Source organism: Pelmatolapia mariae, linkage group LG2, assembly GCF_036321145.2.
Source record: "Pelmatolapia mariae isolate MD_Pm_ZW linkage group LG2, Pm_UMD_F_2, whole genome shotgun sequence".
In the NCBI taxonomy this organism is placed as follows: Eukaryota; Metazoa; Chordata; class Actinopteri; order Cichliformes; family Cichlidae; genus Pelmatolapia; species Pelmatolapia mariae.
The window spans coordinates 13,296,993-13,316,486 of NC_086228.1; the positions used below are offsets into that span (position 1 = coordinate 13,296,993).

The 19,494-nt window shown below is 38.2% G+C and overlaps 1 protein-coding gene and 1 long non-coding RNA gene across 3 annotated transcripts in view; both read left to right on the top strand.

Moving 5' to 3' along the window:
- LOC134641091 (complexin-2-like) overlaps positions 1 to 19,494 on the top strand; it is a 67,082-nt gene that overhangs the window by 35,835 nt on the left and 11,753 nt on the right. The gene's annotated exons all lie outside the window — the stretch shown is intronic.
- On the top strand, positions 9,186 to 10,310 carry LOC134635656 (uncharacterized). The gene is made up of 3 exons (XR_010094970.1): positions 9,186 to 9,244; positions 10,078 to 10,126; positions 10,296 to 10,310. It is a non-coding gene; the product is annotated as an uncharacterized LOC134635656 (long non-coding RNA).

Below are 19,494 nucleotides of genomic sequence, written 5' to 3' on the forward strand. Positions count from 1 at the left end.
CTTAGTGGACGTGTCACAGCAGAGGTTGTCAAACTGAGGGTCAAGCCAGGCTTTAAGAGGGGAAAAAACGTCATTTAATGGAAGTTCTTTTCATTTATGAAAAGCCATTTGCAGCCACATGACTTTCTTAGGATTAATAGTGAAAGTGAAATAAAGTAAATGTGTGCTGTGCAGAGATAACCTTTCGGCTTGTTTTTAGTTGGATCGCTGTCAGCTACACCTACTTATCGTACCGCTCTCACAGTGGGTGACAAGTAGGAGTCGTCTATTTGGAGAAAGGTGCGAGCCAAAAACATTGTTTACATATGTATGAGCTTTTTAAGTTATCGTTGTCCTCTGTAGCATACAAATAATAAAACTTTTCATTTTCACATCATCACCTCATCTTTTTTTTGAAAGGTGTTTTTTTTTTAAGATCCATGGGATAAAAATCTAAATAGAGGACACATGAGGATGAATAACAACAAAAAATGAGCTTTAAAAAATGCACGACCAACTACACAAAACCCACAGATAAACAAAATAGAAATCAAAGAAACCCAAAATACAGAAAGGAGCACGAAGAAGGGAGAAGGTGATGCAAACAGGACCGACTGACGGGCAGAGGGCTGATTGAGAAACAAGACACAGGTGGAAACAATCAAGCCAGTGCAGAACATCGAGAACAAAGACAGTAACACTCATGGGGGAAAATAACCTTCAAAGACTGCATATCTGGGAAACATGAAGCCATAAATAGGAAAACACAGAAACTAGAAAACCATTAAATATATGTGGACCATAAGAAATTTTAAGACTTGACCTAGCCTTCCTGTTGTGTTCGGGTCAAATCTGACCGATTTACAACTTAAAACACTCATAAATATTGTGTTTTACATCTGAAGACCTTATGATATCCTCCACACTAAGCACTTGAACATATAAAAGTGACGATCACCTCTTTCACTGAATTTTGAGTGTTTTGATCGACCTTGTTACACCTATTGTCATGACTGTGTGCAGGCAGGCAGAAAAAGGACCCAATATGCAGACTCACGGAGGTGGAAAGTGAACTGAAAAACAGCTTTATTGCTGTACACAAACTGAACTTAACTGAGAATACAAACTAAGTATGCAGGCAGGCAGATAGACAGACAGAACACACAGCTGGTTGAGGGTACGACGTGACAACGAGCAGACACTAAATACAAAAGGGAAACAGGGCAAAGAGCAAACACCTTGGAGACGCAGCTGACATGAACTACAATGACGAGACGGAGGACAGCAAAACAGAACCTGACGCACACAGACTGAAGACTACCAAAGTAAAACAGGAAGTACACAGACTCAAGGACATGGGCTTCACACAGGGACATGACTGACTTGAAAACAGACGGAACAAATGGGACCAAAACCAAAGATCTAGAAATACAAAACCAAAACACAGACAGTAATAACCCCGCAAATAAACAATAAACAAATCAAAACACTGGGTCACAGGCCCAGGACCGTGACATCTATGGTGTTCCCGGTCAAAAGTGAGAGGAAATTAATGGGAATCCACTCACTTACTCACTGAACGACCCCCACCGAACTGAATTTGGTGGCGAAAAATGTTTGTTGCGCTAATTTAAGAGCTGTTAAAACATACCGGTCAACTTCGATTGGGAACACGGGGCGGGAGGTGAACGTGACAGGTGGGCTAGTGTTATAGGTTAAGCATAAATGCTAAAAACAGCTCTATTGGGAGATGAGCGCCTGCCTACCAGCACATGTAAAGCCCACTAAATAAGAAGTTTTGATGTAATTTGTTTAATGGACTGCCTGGTCACCCTCACAAAATACCTTGATTGATGCTTTTATCTAATCTTTCCACTCTCATAACATGAATTAGTATACTTAAAGACAGTAATTTATGCACACTGTCTAATCAAGTATAATGACAAGAGTATTTTGCAGGTAAGATAGAAATGCAAAGCGAGAAATCAAAATGGCGAGCAGCTACAGAGCAAAAGCTGAACTGAGGCTCGTGATGAAGCTACTAATGCGTTTCATGAAGTGTAAAGCAATGGTATAAATCCAAATGCATCTTCTGCAAATTCATGAGTCTGATAATTAATAAGGCCACCCTTTATGATGGGGTACAGGAAACATTTTATTGCTTAATTTCACATTACATATCATTCCAGTGGAAGATTCTATGGAGCTGAAGACAAAGAGAGAGGACATAATTATTCAACAGGCTCTGATTCACAGTATGAATCAGCTCGGCTGTATCCCATTACCAACTGTCGCTTTACTTCCAGACGGGATGATAAGTCAGAATAATTCAGGAGTGGAAAGTCAGAGTTTCTATTACTCTCGGTGCCAAGAGTTAAAATATATTTTAGCATTTGTATTCATCTCTTTCTCTGCTAGTCAGACTTGTTCATTGAGGCCAGGTTGACTTCGAAGTGTCACATGTTTTTTACGTTGTTTTGCGCTCACCCAGTTCCCAAGTCTGAATGTATAAAATATGAAGAGCACCTGGTCTCTCTGTAGAAGTGTAATCATAGGAAATAAATTCAAGGGAACGATATCACCCCATTTTGATTTTAAAATTTAGAATTCACTCTTTGAACCTTCACTAATGAGAGACAGAGAGACTTTTTAATCTTTGAAACAGAAGCAGTAATTTGTGTATAAGGATGCAGATTGTTCAGGAATCTTGATGCTAATGTTACTGCAAATATTTAGAGGTATTTTTCCTTTACACTTTTAAATGTAGTTTTAAAATTTTTTGCTCCTTCATAAAACGTTTGTTCTTCTTATCCGGGTCCAGATTGTAGCAGTTTAAAACGAGTTGCCCAGACCTTCCTCTCCCTGGTGCCCTCCTCCAGGTTTTCTGGGGGATCACTGAGGTGCAATCGTTCCATCGTGTCCGGGTTCTGCCCCAAGACCTCCTTCCACACCTCACCCTAAGAGGTGCCCCAGAGGCATCCTGGTCAGATGCCTGAACCTCTTCAACCCAAGCTCATTTCTGCTCGCTCTACCCATGTTCTTATTCTTTCCATCACTGCTCACAGCTCATGACCAAAGGTGAGAGTAGGAATATGTAAATTGACAGCGCATGTAATCCCTGAGATAGCTTAATATAAGACAAAGAAGTGCAGTTTCAACAGTCCCAAATTTTCACGATATAGAAACGCTGCTGTAATAAATAAAATACATTTTTGAATATGGTTGTTTCAGCTTAAGTTTTAAGAAATAAATGTGTACAATTACAGAAACAAATCTGGCATCACACTGACCAGACTGTCCTGTAATTATGGAATAGAAAGTTTATGTTAATTTAAAAAAAGGCCTCTTTGTGAAGGTGGATTTCTTTAGTCATTTAATTGTTTATCTGTTACTTAATTAGTGTGGTGTAGTATGAATGGCCATATGGGAGTTCTTTATCACCAGAAAAAGATGTAAAAGGTATTAAAAAAAATTTAAAAGTCCAAAAATTTATGCTCTCCTTCACATTTTCCAAAGTGATCCGGATTGAGTCCCTGGTCTTATTTTCGACACCCAGGTTTTAGGTGGTTTACGTGGACCTATTTTTTTGGTGCTTGTATCAACCTAAAAAACATGTTTATAAAATTTCTCTGTTATCTAAGATTTTAATGATTGTCAGCTATATTTTAGTATTTGACAGTAAGTCAGAAAGCTGGTTCTCAAGTCAAAATACTTAATGAGGAGAACTATTGTTAATCAGGTTAAAGCTTCTATGTGATGGAAAATGTGCTGTAATGAGACTGATCAATGCTGGCTCCCGGTCTTAGTTTAAATTAGTGGCAATTAACATACTGGTGTTAGGGACAACAGGGAAATCGTGTGCACTCCAAGCCTCAGTGGGTTATGGCTGTTATGGCGGCACATAAAGGAGCAGCAGCAAAATTGTTCTGTCAGCAAAGTGCAGTGTGCCTTCCCCCATTAATTAGTCTATAATAGAAATATTTAAAGTACAAGTACCTCAAAATGACATGAGTTGAACATTGGACTGCAGACAAGTATAGTTCAGCAGATTAAATAAAATAAAGTGGCAGTTGTTGTTTTTCACACTTGTAGCTGCAGATTTATAAATTGCAACCTCATCTGAGTCATGCAGAGCTCCACAGTCCAGCTTTGTATGCACGCACTGTCTTCGCTCCTGCATGACCACTCATGCTGTGCGAGGGATTGGTATGAATTGCATTTTCATATTTCACACACTCAAACTGCTCCAAAGCTGCACAAATCCAAACCACGGGTGACGGCGTGGAGGTCGGCGCGATCTCATGTTTGAGTAATGGTGTTAGGTTATCATTGAAATCAGATTTCCCTCACGTGATCGATGAGTATACTCAGGGAGTGGCAGGGGAAGATGAGACTAGAGTGATAACGCATAGCAGGATACCATGAATCCATCTAGCTAATTCCCAAACCGAAGCTCTCCAAAGCTGTCAGGAGGCACAGAGGATTGAATCACAGCCCCTGATATTAGAGGCAGGAGGCAAAACTGGAGCTAAAAAGCTAAAAGCATATTAGGGGAGGGTGAAAGGCAAGCAAAGCCTAGGGTCTTAGGGATCAATATGCATGTGCATAATACTGACAACACATACCCGAGGAGGATCTCAGTGAGCTCGGTTCCATTGGCTTTTTCATAATTCCTGTTTCAGGAGGCAACAGCAGCGTCACGGTGCTCTCTAAGGAGCTGCAGGATTTGAAAAGATGACTTTCCAAAAAGGTCATTCCACAATTTGGGATTTAGACTCTGTTTACCTTGGCTTATGTATTTCAGATTGAATTTTTGAATATCAATTTATAAAGTCAGCTTTTCATTAATGTCAATGCAGCAGAGAACTGACTCTTTGTGATGCCCCAATTCCTTACTAATAAAGTAAACAAGCTGGCTTATAAAAAAAAGTTTGACCCACTTGAAGAAGTCTGTTAAACTGTAAACATCTAGCTTTTTCTCTCTTTAATCATCTTGCTGGGATTTGAACGCTTCAGGCTTAGATTCTTAATCTCACTGGTTGGTTTAAACGTCTAGTTGTATTTATTCCTGTATTTTAAATGATCACAAAGATCTTTTACTTTAATGTTAGCCTTTAGATGTGATAGGCTGTTCAGGCAGATCGGGATGTCATTATGGCAGTGATTGGATCATTGGTTTTTAGATGACAGATGCAGAAATGGGTTAAAGTGAAAGTCATGTTGGAAAAGGCTGTTGTCCATAACATCAAAGAGTCTGTCTGCTGAATAGCTGATGGGGAATTTTATCGCAGAGCTGACGAGGGAGTTGCATTAGCATCTTTAACCATGTGGGAAATATTATTTCTAAATGTAAATGTAGGAATGATGGATTCTCCTAAACATAGGCCCTGGCTGCCTGGTTATCGCTGATGAATATTATAAAGCACAAAAGTTTGTTCATCTGAGCTGTAATAAGGGAAAATGAAGGAATTTGTTAATCAACCTGTTAATTAGCTCTGGTATGAATTCTGATGTGTTAGAAGTCACATCTCAAATATGTAGAAAAAAAAAGATGTATAAATAGGACACGAAAATAAAGCGAATGTATTCAGGAATATGTGAGGAAGGAATAATTTACAGCTACAGGTTTGTACAGCTTGTTTTTAAAACACTTTTAATGAATCAGCCCTGAAAGTGACACATTGGTAGTTTACACTTTTACAGTTTAAGACATGAGGAAATTTTAAATGTAGCAACTGCTGTAAAACCATGTTTTTAACATTAAAGTGGCTGAAATATGTAAAAATCAAATCGTAGACTCTATAGGATATTAAAATTGTGCAATGCTGATTTTAGTTTATATGGACCCACAGCCACAGGTCGTCATGTTAATAAAATATTTGTCTACAAAAAACAAATTTCTCCGTTTATTATCTCAAAGCAAATCTCTTGCATGGCTCCTTGGGTTAACTTGTCTTTCATTGCTGTATTGTAGCACGTCCTTGATAATATTCTTGTCAATAAGAGAGCTACAAAGCACATAACAGCGTCTTCACAGAGCTAATTAGCTTGCTAGTCAACATTTGTGTCTGAACTGCACTGGAGAGCTGAAGTGAAATATGAATGGAGTGAATGTGTGGATAAGTAGTAGAGCAGTAACTAATGCTAAAATAACTTTTTAGGCTTAAAGCTGCAGTGCTTTGTTTAATAATTCCTTCAAATGAGGACAGTAAACCAGAGGAATGTCTGAATTTTTCAGAACACGTCCTCCAGGTGAGCTCTCACACGTCACTGTGGCTTTATGTAACTAAAACGCCACCTCAGATAGTCCTATCCTCCTGACTACCAGGAAAAAAAAATGTTGTCCAATCAAAAAAAAAATTTAAATCCCCCAATGTTTGTAAGGTAATCAGAAGACTGAAATAATTTTTTGGGGAAAAAAAGTTTTTATTTTTTAGATATCACATGTCCACTGCAGAGGACATTGGAAGGCCAAACATGTAAAACTGAACTTTCATGGCAAACATTTGCTTCAACTCTTCACCAAGGAGCAGTTTGAAGTCAAGGAACATGAGTGGTTTCTTCCCCCAAAACTGCAAGTCACTGCTATACTGAAGCCATGAGTTGGTGATTGCCAGATCAAAAAAGTAGAGAACTGCACGTACGGTCAGTTTCCGAGTGCGAGAGACCATCCTGTAGAAACTCAACATTCGGTCAACAAGGTCCATGTCACCTATGTTGGTATTGTACTCAGCAATTGCCAGTGGCCTTCGCACATGGGCAAACCTTTTGTTTTTCTTAGACCCTCTTGTGCGTCTGTCCTGAGGTTGATTGCCACAGGCAGAGGATGCCATGACAACTGGCTTGTTGTCCAACCACTTAATGACAGCAAGTTCAGGTCTGAGTACCATCTCTGATGGTCCTCTTTCTTTCTTCTTGAAGGGCTTATTCCCTATGATCTTCTTCATCAGACAACTGAAGATCTGGGTTTCCCCTCATCAAACTGCAAAAAATTTCTTTCTGCTTCTAAAAAGGACTAATTTTCTGGTCATTTAAAATAACAGAACAAAATGGAGGAAATGACTACAAATGTCCACTACGGAGGACATTTTTTAAACACTTCAATACTATACTAAAATAAAGTTAGAATTAAGCATACTATGTTTTAATGTGTTATTAAGAGACTTATTTAAAATATGTTAACAACATTTATAGCCACAAATTGCTCAATAAAAAGTTTTATGCACTTTTCTTCTTCCCATAAAATGTGCTTGCAGCGATGGCCGCCATCTTCCTTAATGAAAAAACTAAAGTTCCCAAAGCCCCACCCCTTCACATTTGGTATCACTGGAAAGCCCTAAATGTCCTCTGTAGATACCAAAAGGAGGTAATTCTGTAGTATGCAGTGGATGGAAGATATTCATGTTTAGAAAGGTCCTCTACAGAGGACAAATTTGCATTGCTGGTAGTCAGGAGGATACAGCAGAGTGCATGTTATCTTGACGGTAAGGATCAAAAATGGATGTAAAGCCTTGCTTCATTCTCTTCCAGGTGGTCTTCAGCTGACAGCTGCTGTTTGTTTTGCGTGTGGTGCAGATGAAACAGGTGCTTTTAAAAATTAAAAAACAGGTGCTTTTAATTTTCATCAGTAAATGACTGAACATATACAGTGAACAATCGAAGACTTGAAAAGCACCAAGGATAAGAAACACTCAGTAACACTCTACACATTTATGCAGTCAAATGTTTCTGAACATAAGTGCACCAAAATGAAACAGATTTGTAGAGGATACTTCTCCACAGTGTTTCTTCAGACTGATGCAAAAGGAGTTACTTCTGGGGTTATTCACCTTCTGGGATCACTAGCTTGATGCAGCCCATTGAACTCTTTAGACAGTTCAATGGGCTAAGAAGATTTGAACTGGAAGGGGAAATGACAGGTCAGTAGAGGTAGCTCCTACTTTTCATCTACTTTTTGTAACTAAAACTTAAAATCTGACCTGAAGATGACTGTAAATTTGGCCTTCAGTGCACAAAGGCTCTTTATTTTATTTAGAAAGCCAACTTTTATACTTCATCTCTCGCTGCTTTAATGAGCTGTCTTGCTGGCTGTGTTTGGATATTTTCTTTAATGTGAGCACATGCAACGTTCAGAAACTCAGACATAGCAATAAAAGAGCCGTGGTGTAAGATTATGCCTTCAAAGCACTGTCTGATACCTTATTGATCTCTCATCCCCTGTCGACAGGTCAGAGTCTGCCATAACAGATCTGTGGTTTTTAGAGCAGGGCCCTTGAAGCAGTCAAATATGCAGTAATTTGCTGAAGAACTCTTCAGCAGTGCTGTGATAGAGGTTGAAACCTTGAATTGATGACTTAACCTCCACACAGTCATGCAGTTTCATAAATTGTGGAGACTGCCCTCCCCCAGTAAATGATCCGATAGGTCATTTGTGTAAGCTGTTATTATAACCTGCACTGTAGCTATATTTTAAACAGGCGCTTAAACACCTGCTTGTTTTATCACATTTTTAGATTGTTTTTCAGATGGAGTTGGAAACCTACACAGTGGGGGTTTCCAATAATAGTAAGGGCAGATACCAAACACAAGTGAACAGGAAGTGAAATCAAGACCTAAAAATTGGTCCCAGCTGAAAGTTAATTTGTCTCCCAATTGAAGCAGATGTGTTTGTAAAAAGCTCCTATATGTGTTTTCATGGACGCTTTCATGGTCGTATATGTTGACTGTGCAAGTTTGGGGACAGTCAATGAATAACTTTTAGAAGAAGCCAAATTTTTAATGCTTAAACAACAGATGGCATGGGAGACAATGAGGTTTTGATGATACCACACTTTTTAATTTCCTCAACTAATTGGAAAATTTACTATGACAGAATGTTGAAATCTTTATTACCACACTGTAAAATGTAATATTGTGTTTAATTAAAAATATTAAATAGGCTGAACTCAATTTTTATCAATTTGTTATTAGAACTCAATTTAAATAACTTACCAGTACTTTTTATGCAAAAACGCTGATAAACTCGATTAATTTGAGTTGTCCTAACTTAGAAAAACTAAGTAAGCTGGACGTTTTGCTTCTCTGTGCGGAAGGATGAAAGATGTGTTTTGAAAATGCCACGTGACTACCGTCCTCCTCCCTCGCGGATCAGTCCGCATGTTCACGGTGCATTTGTTATAGAATATGTTGAGCAAACCTGGAGAAGGGTCAGCTCAAGAGACTATTGTTGTCATTGCTGTGGATCTTTACCTGATACACTGACTTGGTGAGTAAATGTTTACTCTTATTCAAACTGATTTTGTGGCTTCTCTTAGTTTAGCACCAGGTTTAAAATCTTGCTAGCTAGTTAGTGTTAGCCTAGCATTGCTGCTGCCGCTGGGCTCATGTTACTTAAAAATTAACACCACAGCCTTAAAAACCTTACATAAAACTATGTCGGTGAAATTTTCTGTTGATCGTTTGAAATAAATAAGTGAGATAAGAGCCCAGACAAAATTCTTTGGGAGGTGCAGCCGTTAGGGGTGGGATAGGGTGTGGGGGGTGGATAACAGAGCTCTCCGAAAACGTGGAAGCACTTTTGCAAATATGTGATATTTTGATAAATTAAGTAGATATTTGAGCATTACACAGCTACATTCTCGCCTGAAAATATCTTAAAAGGTTATTTTGTGATCCAGAAAGGGTAGTCTGGGGAAAAGGAGGATCGCATTTGTCGGCCACGGTTGTCGGAGCCTGTGCATACTTGTAAGCGCGGCAATGGCGGAGGAGCGCGGCTAAGAAACTTATTACTTTTTCTGGGTCACAAAATAAACTTTTAAGATATTTTCAGGCGAGAATGTAGCTGTGTAAATTTCAAATATCTGCTCGATTTATCAAGACATCACATATTTGCAAAAATGCTCGGAGACGTCCATTTGTTGTTCATGCTTTGTGGCAGCTTTAGAACATCTGTGGCATCTATTAATGCCAAATCTAGCCTTTATTTAACAAAATAAGCAAACTCTATGTTACAGTGATTGCACAGCCATTAAGGATCAAATCAGTTTCTGAAAAATGTTCTGTTTTTTCTCCCTCTGCTTGCTTCTTTCTGTCTTTGAGGCTCGGGACCAGCACTCCTGTTGTTGGACAGAAAGACATCAACTCAGTGGTAAGTATTTTTGGTTTTCCAATATATTAGCAACTGTCAGTGACATTTATATTAATCAGGCTGAACTTTAATCATACTTTAGATCAGCCTGTTTTACTTATTGTTTTGTTTGTGCTTTGGTTTGGGGAAGTTGTTTCTTTACTGATCTTTTCCTGTCTTCTGTTATTAGACTTGAGATATGACTCCAGTTAATTCTACAAGACATGCTGTGTAAGTAAGCAAACAACAACAGTTTGGTCTGCATTTCTTCAAACTTAGTTTAGAGGGTCTACACTGTATATAGTGAAGTCTGCAAGTTTTCGAACAGCAAAATTTGTTTTGTGCCCAAATCATTTTGCACATCATTAGAATGGAAGTTATTGGCCATGTTTGCATAGCCCTTTTTAAAATGATGCTTTCATGACATTATTGTGTGTTGCGTGGTGGTCACGGCTATCCAGACTGACAATTGGGACATTGAATGTCACCTCTCCGGTGGGGAGGGAGCCTGAGATTGTCTAAATTGGAGTCTGTTTTATACCAAATGCAGAAAAAAATGTTTTAAGAAAGCAATTAAGTTCATGTTCCAAAAATATGATTGTTTGCTTGCAGGACACCAGGAGAGATGAGTCCTCCGTCACAGATGGTCAGTGAAGATGGTCGCCTGCAGGTTCAAGCTCATTGCATCTCCAACCCACATCCACTGCCACTGTACTTAAGGGAAGTTAAAGACTTTCTTCTGCACCTACATTTGGATCACCTCGATCCATGACAGTCATTCAGGCAGTAATGCCTGGACTGGAAACAAGCCATCCTTAAAATATTACAACATTCCAGCTCATGTGTTGGAATGAAAAACAAATGTGTTGTTTAAATTAGAGACTGCACTTGTGACAGAACAACAAATATTTTATTTTGATTATATAAGTAATGTAAGTACAAAACAAACTTGTGGTAGGCCTAAACTTATTTTCAGAATAATTACATCTGAGACTTTGTTTCATTGTAAGATTATAACAGTGATGGCAATATAATTGTTTGTTGTTCAGCAGAACAGTGTCCAGTATGTTGGCTGTTATACTTTGTTGTGTTTGAAAATAAAAGTTGGGCTCATTTTAACATCATTACAAAAATTGTTGTTAATTATTTTTAATCATATTCAGGTTACCACAAATTGTTTTTTCATTTAGTTGAACTTGAAATGTTTGTCAGTAGGTAAACAATTAGTATTGTCAGAAAGTCAGAAATATCAAGTTATTCTTAATACTGCAGACTTGCAATGTATAAGTTGTCCTAACAGTCATCTTAAGTAAGCTTTACTTAGTTTTTTTGAGGCAACGAGTTTCCATAATTTTTTTGAGTTCTGGGAACTAACAAGGCTGTACAGTGTACTCAAAATGAGTAAGTTGCCCTAACTTGGTCATCTTACGTAAACTTGATCCAATTTTTTTGAGTTCTGGGAACAAATGAGCTTGTACAGAGTACTCAAAATAAGTAAGTTGTCCTAACTTAGTCATTTTTAGCTAAGCTTTACTCAATTTTTTTGAGGCAACGAGTTTCCATAATTTTTTTGAGTTCTGGGAACTAATTAGATTTTACAGTGCAAGGCCATCCAGTCACCAAAAGCTTAGTGTCATATAATGAATTAATTTCATGTATTCAGTTCAATTCAATTTTATTTATATAGCACCAAATCACAACAAAAGTCGCCTCAAGATGCTTTATATTGTAAGTTAGACCCAACAATAATACATACAGAGAAAAACCCAACAATCACATGACCCCCCTATGAGCACCACTTTGGCGACAGTGGGAAGGAAAAACTCCCTTTTAACAGGAAGAAGCCTCTGGCAGAACCAGGTTCTGGGAGGGGCGGGGCCATCTGCTGCGACCAGTTGGGGTGAGAGAAGGAAGTTGTTGAATTAGGATGAGAAATTTCTATACATGAAATCTACATCACATGTTCATCAGCTATTCATTCTGTAAAACTAGACTTGCTGTTGTCAGTTAACTGAAGTACTCGAATACTATCATTAAATCGTATAGTAAAGGTTGCTAAATAAAAAAAGAGTCCTGCAGTAAAGTTCTTTTTTAAACCGGTAAACTGCCTTTTGGTCCCTTCTTTGTCTCATTGGACAGTAAAACAACAGCTGAAACAATGCAGGAACCAAATATCTGATCAATGAAACTAGAATCTATTTATCTATCGAGGATATTCTAATGCCAAAATGTTTGCTGTCCATCATCCTAAAGTACTCCTACCTTCTTTTCAAGTTCAGTTATGTGACTTTTACTTAAAGGTTACTGTGCAGGGCGTGGCTGAGAACACCAGCACCACGCACTGAGCTGGCAACATTCATACATCTTCATCAGATGCACTTTGTGTGTGTGTGTGTGTGTGTGTGTGTGTGTGTGTGTGTGTGTGTTTGTGTGTGTGTGTTTCTTTCAACTTCATGAAAGACTTTCACTGTTTTTTGGGAAATTTCCCATTTAAAACTTTGATATTTGATCTTTATTTTCTCGCTGTTTTCTTGCTCCTCTTCTTCCAATGGGGGCAGCGTCTTTGGTGCTGCTGGTGGAGTTTCAGCCTGCTGCAGTGTCCCCTCCTATGACTCATTACTGCAGTGACTCCAGAGTAATTGCTTATGAAGTTCTGCTATTGCTCTCAGTGATCTGTGGCACGCGACCAAACGTGACACCCTGAGCTGTGGGGGGTTGGGTGAACACGCTCTAACGCTGATAGTCCTTATTGGAAGAGGCAGAAAAGGAAATCAGACCTAGATTCCATATAAAAGCCAGTTATCATAATGAGGCCTGGATGTCATGATGAAAGTGGCTCCTAGAGTGGTATTACCCTGGAGATAACTGTGGTAGAAATTATTACATTTAGGGTTATTTGGGCTTTTTTTTAAAATGTAATCTTAGAAGGAAATGATCCCTGACTTGAGATTGTTGTTCAAGGCTTACTTGGATTTGCCTTTTTTCCCCCCAGATAGATAAAGTTCTTATAAAATGTTCGTCTTGCTTAATATGATGCGATAATACAGCTGTTTTGATTTTCAATTGAACACTTTGATTTGTTTTTGTTTGTGTAACTGTGTAGGTATGTGTTCCCTGTATTAGTAATGTTTGGTTTGGGTAGAGATTGAGTTAGAGTCTTTAGGAAATTGATTTAAGTTCATGTCTCCTCAAGTTACTGATACACAACTCTGCGTGTGGTGTGTGTTTAAGAGGATGGATGGATTGCCTCATGTTTGGTGCCATCCTCAGAGGTGATGAATGTGCTCTGTCGCTGCTTGCACATCTCCAAGGCCAACCTCTGCGAAGCTGTCTTCCAATGATAATGGTTGCAAATGGGTGATAAAGCACAGGAATGATGTAGCTCAAGCCTCCGTTTCCCTTGTGCCCCAGAGATTTACTGAGGTATTCAGTGAATCTGGAAAAAAGGGGGCACCCCCATCGTGCATTATCAGTTTTTACTTGTTGGAACACTGGGATGTCCACGTCATTCAATAAATACTTTTCTAATCTAGTTCTTCAAATTGGTTTTAAATAACATTCATTCCTGAAGTAAAATTAAAGAAAAATACTCAACCAAAATCCTCTAGATTGATTGTCAAATCATCATAAATCAAATGTTGTAAACAAATAGGGCAGTAAACATCGTTTTTCCTCTGAATTTGCAGATGGTGACAATATGGCCTCATTCACACTTCTTTATTTCATGTATCTTTGTCTGTATTGCATCTCTTCAGTAAATCTGAACTCATCCATCTGGGATTTCCTGAGATGGATACAAATCAGGGCCAGTCGCACTCCACTTTAGAGGGCTGTCATACTCCCGATCCTCTCAAGCAATCACTAAAAATACCAGAGGAAGTTAAAAACAACACTCTCTAGTGTCACTTTAACATCATTGGAACTGCTTGGCTGTGTGTGGCTGACAGGGAAGGAGAGCAGTCTAATGTGTCCTGTTCAGATCAAAAAAGTAATCCAAATTTTACTTTAGCATCCGTGTGTGTGGAGTTTGCATGTTCTCCCTGCGGCTGTGCAGGTGTCCTGATTATAAATTGGTCACAGCTGTGAATGTCTTTCTGTCTGTCAGTACTGGCCCTGAAAAAGACTGCTGAGCTTACCTTTGTCGTACTGCCTTTTAACCTATAACAGCAAGGACAGACTCAATTCCCAACACCTCATCGCATTGTTTCACTCTTCCAAAAATAATTTAACACAATGGGGCGGGGTTGGCTTCATGTTACTTTGGTTTTGACTTTAACTTTTCTGTCACTTTGGTTACATTTACAGAGAATAATGGCTTTAATGGCTTTAAACGCATACTTAATGACAAACACATTGCATGGCTTTTCCTTGGTTACCATAATTAGGCATTAGGTTGGTATTACACCAGTCTTTTCTCTCAGTGTCATAGCATCTGTATTGGACTACTGTGTACACTCAAAAAAATCTGGAGCTTTATGGTTTCATAGATGTGATTACTCGGAAGTCAGAATGCTCGGTGTTTCTTTTATGCCTCATTTACATAGTATTTTTATTTCTGCTAGCCATGTCCCCCATGAAGGCTACATGGTGTCTTTCATGTTATTCTTTTAAATAAAACTGATCCTTATTGGCTTGTTGTAATAATATGCTATAATGCAAAGTGTTAATGAAGAAACAATGGGATCCCCATACAAACTTGTACAGTGAATCTGTTTTCTATCCACCAATATGCCATCCGTCTTTCCTTATTATTGTCGTAGGGTAATGCTTTCATTTTAGTGAGTTAATGCTTTCAATTACCTTGGTAGAAGAACAGTGTTATACATAAGGCCACTTAAAGGACACTCTCTTATCCATAAGAATGTACAAGGAATGAAAAGGAAATGGTTCTGTCTCTCGCTCAAGGACAGAGAAGATTTAACTTGGCGCAGTTGCACTATAAAATAATCTTTCCCTGGTCAGCCTGTCACTCATAGCAATAGAGAAGTAATCTTCTGTACTGAACGGGGCTTTCTCCTTTTCTCCAACACTAAGTGTGGCTAGAGCTCTCCAAGGACAGCTGTGTTCCAAAAACCAGACCAGTCTCCGAGAAGGAGTCAATAGTTAGGATGGGAACAGACAGCTCAGTGTGAAAAGTGACTCAGTGCTGCTTCAACAAAAGATCTTTTCAAGGTCTGACACTGATAAAACTTTGTGTAGGAGTTGAAACACAGCCACAGATCTAAAGCATCTCGATGCAACCACAACTTCTATGGCACCTCTAAAAAGTTGGCAAGAAATTTTGACACTTTATAAACACCTACGCTGACGCCCGATTGGTTCCTTGACATCAGCATGACTGTTTTAATCCAGTCAAGGAAAAAATGCATGTGAGGTAATTATTGAATCCAATTAAAAATGGTCAGCAATTTTGTCACATAGTCATTTTATATTATTTAAATCTAAAATCGTATTTAGACTATTTTAATCTAAAATCTGGAAAAACTGGAGCATCCTTTTTAATCTATCAGTAAATGTAAAAGCTTTGTACTTACTTTACTTTGGTTTTTGATGAGTCATGGTACATAATACCTCCTCTGATGTTCGTCATGCCCATTCATTGATCTAAATAACTCGATTTAGATTTCCAAGACATGCTTGTTAACTTAACTGGCGTGGATGTGATTGTTTCTCTCTGTGCTCGCCCTGTGATGGGCTGCTGACCTTTCCAGAATGTGTCCCACCTTTCTTTTTGCCCATCATAAATTAAAACCACATGTCACCTCTTATCAGCAATATTGTGAATTTCCTCCTCTGTAACATTACACCATTCTGAGGTTTTAAAAATATATTTTATATATTATTTTGTCTTGCAATTTGAGGGAACGAGTCATAGCTTCTAAAAGATGTGGGATCCCACTTGTGGAAGGCACTGAAAGAGAATGCAGCCATGCATGGTGTCTTTAGTAGTTTTCCCACTGGGATTATGGCCCATCCAGGTTGGGATGGGAGGCTGATGAAGATGGTTCGACCCACTGGAGTCAAGACGGGGGGACCTGACAGTAGGCAGCTATGGGACTGCTGAGGAGTAGTGACAGATGGGAGAGCAGGAACACAGAGTCCTTGAGCTGGTCCCGCTGTTTTCCTCTCTTATGCTATCACTTTTTTTCTGCAGCAGCACTCTTATTCTCACAGTGCCCTAAATCATTTTTGAGAAATCTTTTGTCTTTCTTGTTTCACATTTAGGAATATGTTCATTATTCTTTTGTTCTCCCACCTAACTTCATTTATCATTCAGTTATCATTCTCTGTGCTTTTCCTTTGTTACCAGTCACTGCCCTGTCCTTCTGCTTATGTCTTTTCTCCTACCTGAATACACAAAAGTTTCTTTTCTTCTCTTGATTTCTTTTTAATTGTTGGGTTTTTTTTTAGCTCTTTAACTTATCTCGGATATACTGTTTTCTTCTAAATCTTCTGCATTGCCAGTTTTTATTTCAACCTCTCTAATTTGCTTGCTCACACTTTACATGTTACCTTGTTTATTTGTTTTCGTTTTCTTTCCCTTTTCCCTTCTTTTGACTTTGCTCCCATTTCCCTTTCTGTCCTTCAGATGTGTTGTGCTCCACAGGGGACACATCTCGTGATCTCACCGAGTCTATCAGGATGAAACATGCTACTGTAGCTCACGCACTTACTCAGAGGAAATGCTCTTGGAGCTCAAATGCACCTGGAGGACATGCACTCAATCTTACTTTAATAGCACAATGGAGACCTGTACATTTTGTTTTCATTTTCCAGTGTTTCATCCACGCACACATGCAGAGTACCACTGATGCTTCCACATTTTTCCTGATCTAATGCCAGCTTTTATGTAACTCTGCACAGTTTAATCCGTCCCTAGACTCAACCATCCATAACTTTCCAACTTCTTCCTTATCCCCTTTTAAATTTTCGCCCTTATTCTCACCAAGTCTTTTCTTCCTTTAAAATCAGCCCCTATGTCTCAGCTGAACTAAAAAAAAAAAAGGCCCCTAAAAGCCGTAATGAGACGACACGCATAAATACAGCTTACTGTATTTATAGAAGTGATGTGATTATTAGCATTGATAGTGTGCTTCTGGTGTATTGCAGTGACTGAAAAAAATGGTTTTAGGCACTCAAGCATTATAATTCATGAAATGGCAACGCCTGTCTGTCAGGTATTGAATGAGTTCAGCCACTCAGTCAATTGCACTGAAATTTGGTTCTGCCTTTCATGGTACCCTGAAAGAGATTTTTGCTCACCAACCCTAAGGTTGACATTTTTTATAATTAGATGTCTCAACAAGTATTGAATGGATTGCCATGAACTTTGCTACAGAACTCAGTGGTCTGTTGTTATATTTTCCTCCAGCAATATCAGCAGTTTTATATTTGTGGATCAATTGCATTGTCAAATTTAGGGTCTTTTTCCCCCGTGTTCAAATCTCAAGTGTTTAATCAGTCCAAAAATTTCATTATATACTGAAATTAAAAGTTTGTTTTTCTTCAGTATACGTTTTATATGTGTTAGCATGCAGACAGACATAATTGTCTTGTTTCATGTCATGTTTCAAGTCGTTGCACCGTAGCGCTTAGATTTAATGAGCTGCATTCGTTTTTAAAGTATTAATGAAAATACATTCTGAGTTTAAGATAAAGAAGTCAACTTTTTTTAATATGTGTGGAATGAAATGCATATTATGTGTGGATTTATTCACAGTCTGAGCTAAAATATTGATATTTTTGTTTTTCAATAGTACAACAAATAGTCTTGAGACTTTGGAGGCTTTTTCTATCCCATGTTTAAGATTATTATTGTTATTATTCATTGTTTCCTGGCTGATTGCTGACCATGTTGCAGTTTGGATCTGGTATCCTCATACAGTACATTGCTTTGATATATACTTGTTATTAGTTATTTCAACAGTGTTTTCTTACTTAACAGACATTATAAGATACCATGAAGAACCGCTCTCTTTCTCTTTGCATTAAAAAAAAGCCATGGGTATGATGAAAGGTTTATAATATAATGGTTTTTTGGATACATTAACCGGGTTGACTTAGATGATGTGTCTTTGATCTTGAAAATTACAGATCATATCTCCTTGTGCATGATCTTGATTGGCTTGGTTAAATAATCTCTAAGGGCAGGTAATGTAGCAACCCACTAAAAACCTTTCATGGTCTTAACATAAAAAAAAACAACAACAACAAGTGATCTTATAAATCTGTAAAAGACTGATTTTGTGGTGCATTGTGTCTTCTAATGGAGTACTCTAAACCATCTTATGATGTTTTTCTAACCATAACTGAGGCTCTTAGCTCTTCCTCTAGGGCTTTCTCACTGTACTACTTCAAGACTTCATAGCTGGCATCTTTTGATGATACCAAGGCTTTGGGGAACAATAAATGTCTCGTAGTTTTACACAACAACTTTGTCACAATCAGATGAGCTAATTAGGCTTGAGCATTGAGATTAGTCATGCAGAGGTTTGGGAGAAGCGAGCGTAGAATAACAGCAACATGGGAACTGACAAAAAATCAGGAAGAAAAAGTTATATCAGTCACAGAAGATATATCAGTCTGATGTTACAGCTTCTTTCTATTGAAAAATGCCTAAATATAACACAGCTAATTCATCTGGACAATTAGAAATATGTCAGTTAACTGGAAAAGCAGAATAAACCTATTCATATGAGACAATACTGATGAGTACAATTTAAACAAATCAACCAAAAATCAAACACCCTTCAAAACTTCCTTTATATATGACTTTAATTTGGGGTAGAAATACATTTTCTGCACAGTGTGATCCAATTTTGCTAGCATAAATTTACATTTCAGTATCAGTGGAAGTGCAAATGAGATGGTGAGAATAGCTTATGATGACAGGAATGTAGGAATATATATCTAATAAAGTATAAACCCAGACAAGGTAACAGTATCTGTCGTGCTGCATTTTAATTTGGATCTGCAGACTCTAACGTATAATAACTACTTTGAGTTTTAAAAGTTTCTCTGTTCAGCTTGGCCAAAGAAGGCTGTATTAGCCCTAAGTGGTTAAGGGTACCTTCTTTGTAGCATCTACTCAGCTTCTGTGGTGATTGCTGCTCATACAAGATTTGGAAAATCTCCTCAAGCTACCAACAAAGTCACAGGAAAAGAAAGTTTACAGTCGAATTCAGCACTTCATCCTGAGGCAAGGCACAGACAAAAAGTAACCTAAAAAAAAAAAATACCTGAATTCTTTAGAAATGCATAGAAAATGTTTTAAATAATTAAACCCCAGAGCTTGTTGGTGCCTGCAAGGAAATCATGTGATTGCACAGAAAGCAAGAGGATCATAACAGCAGGTGAAAACAGCATTGTAATCCTGATCAATTAACTAA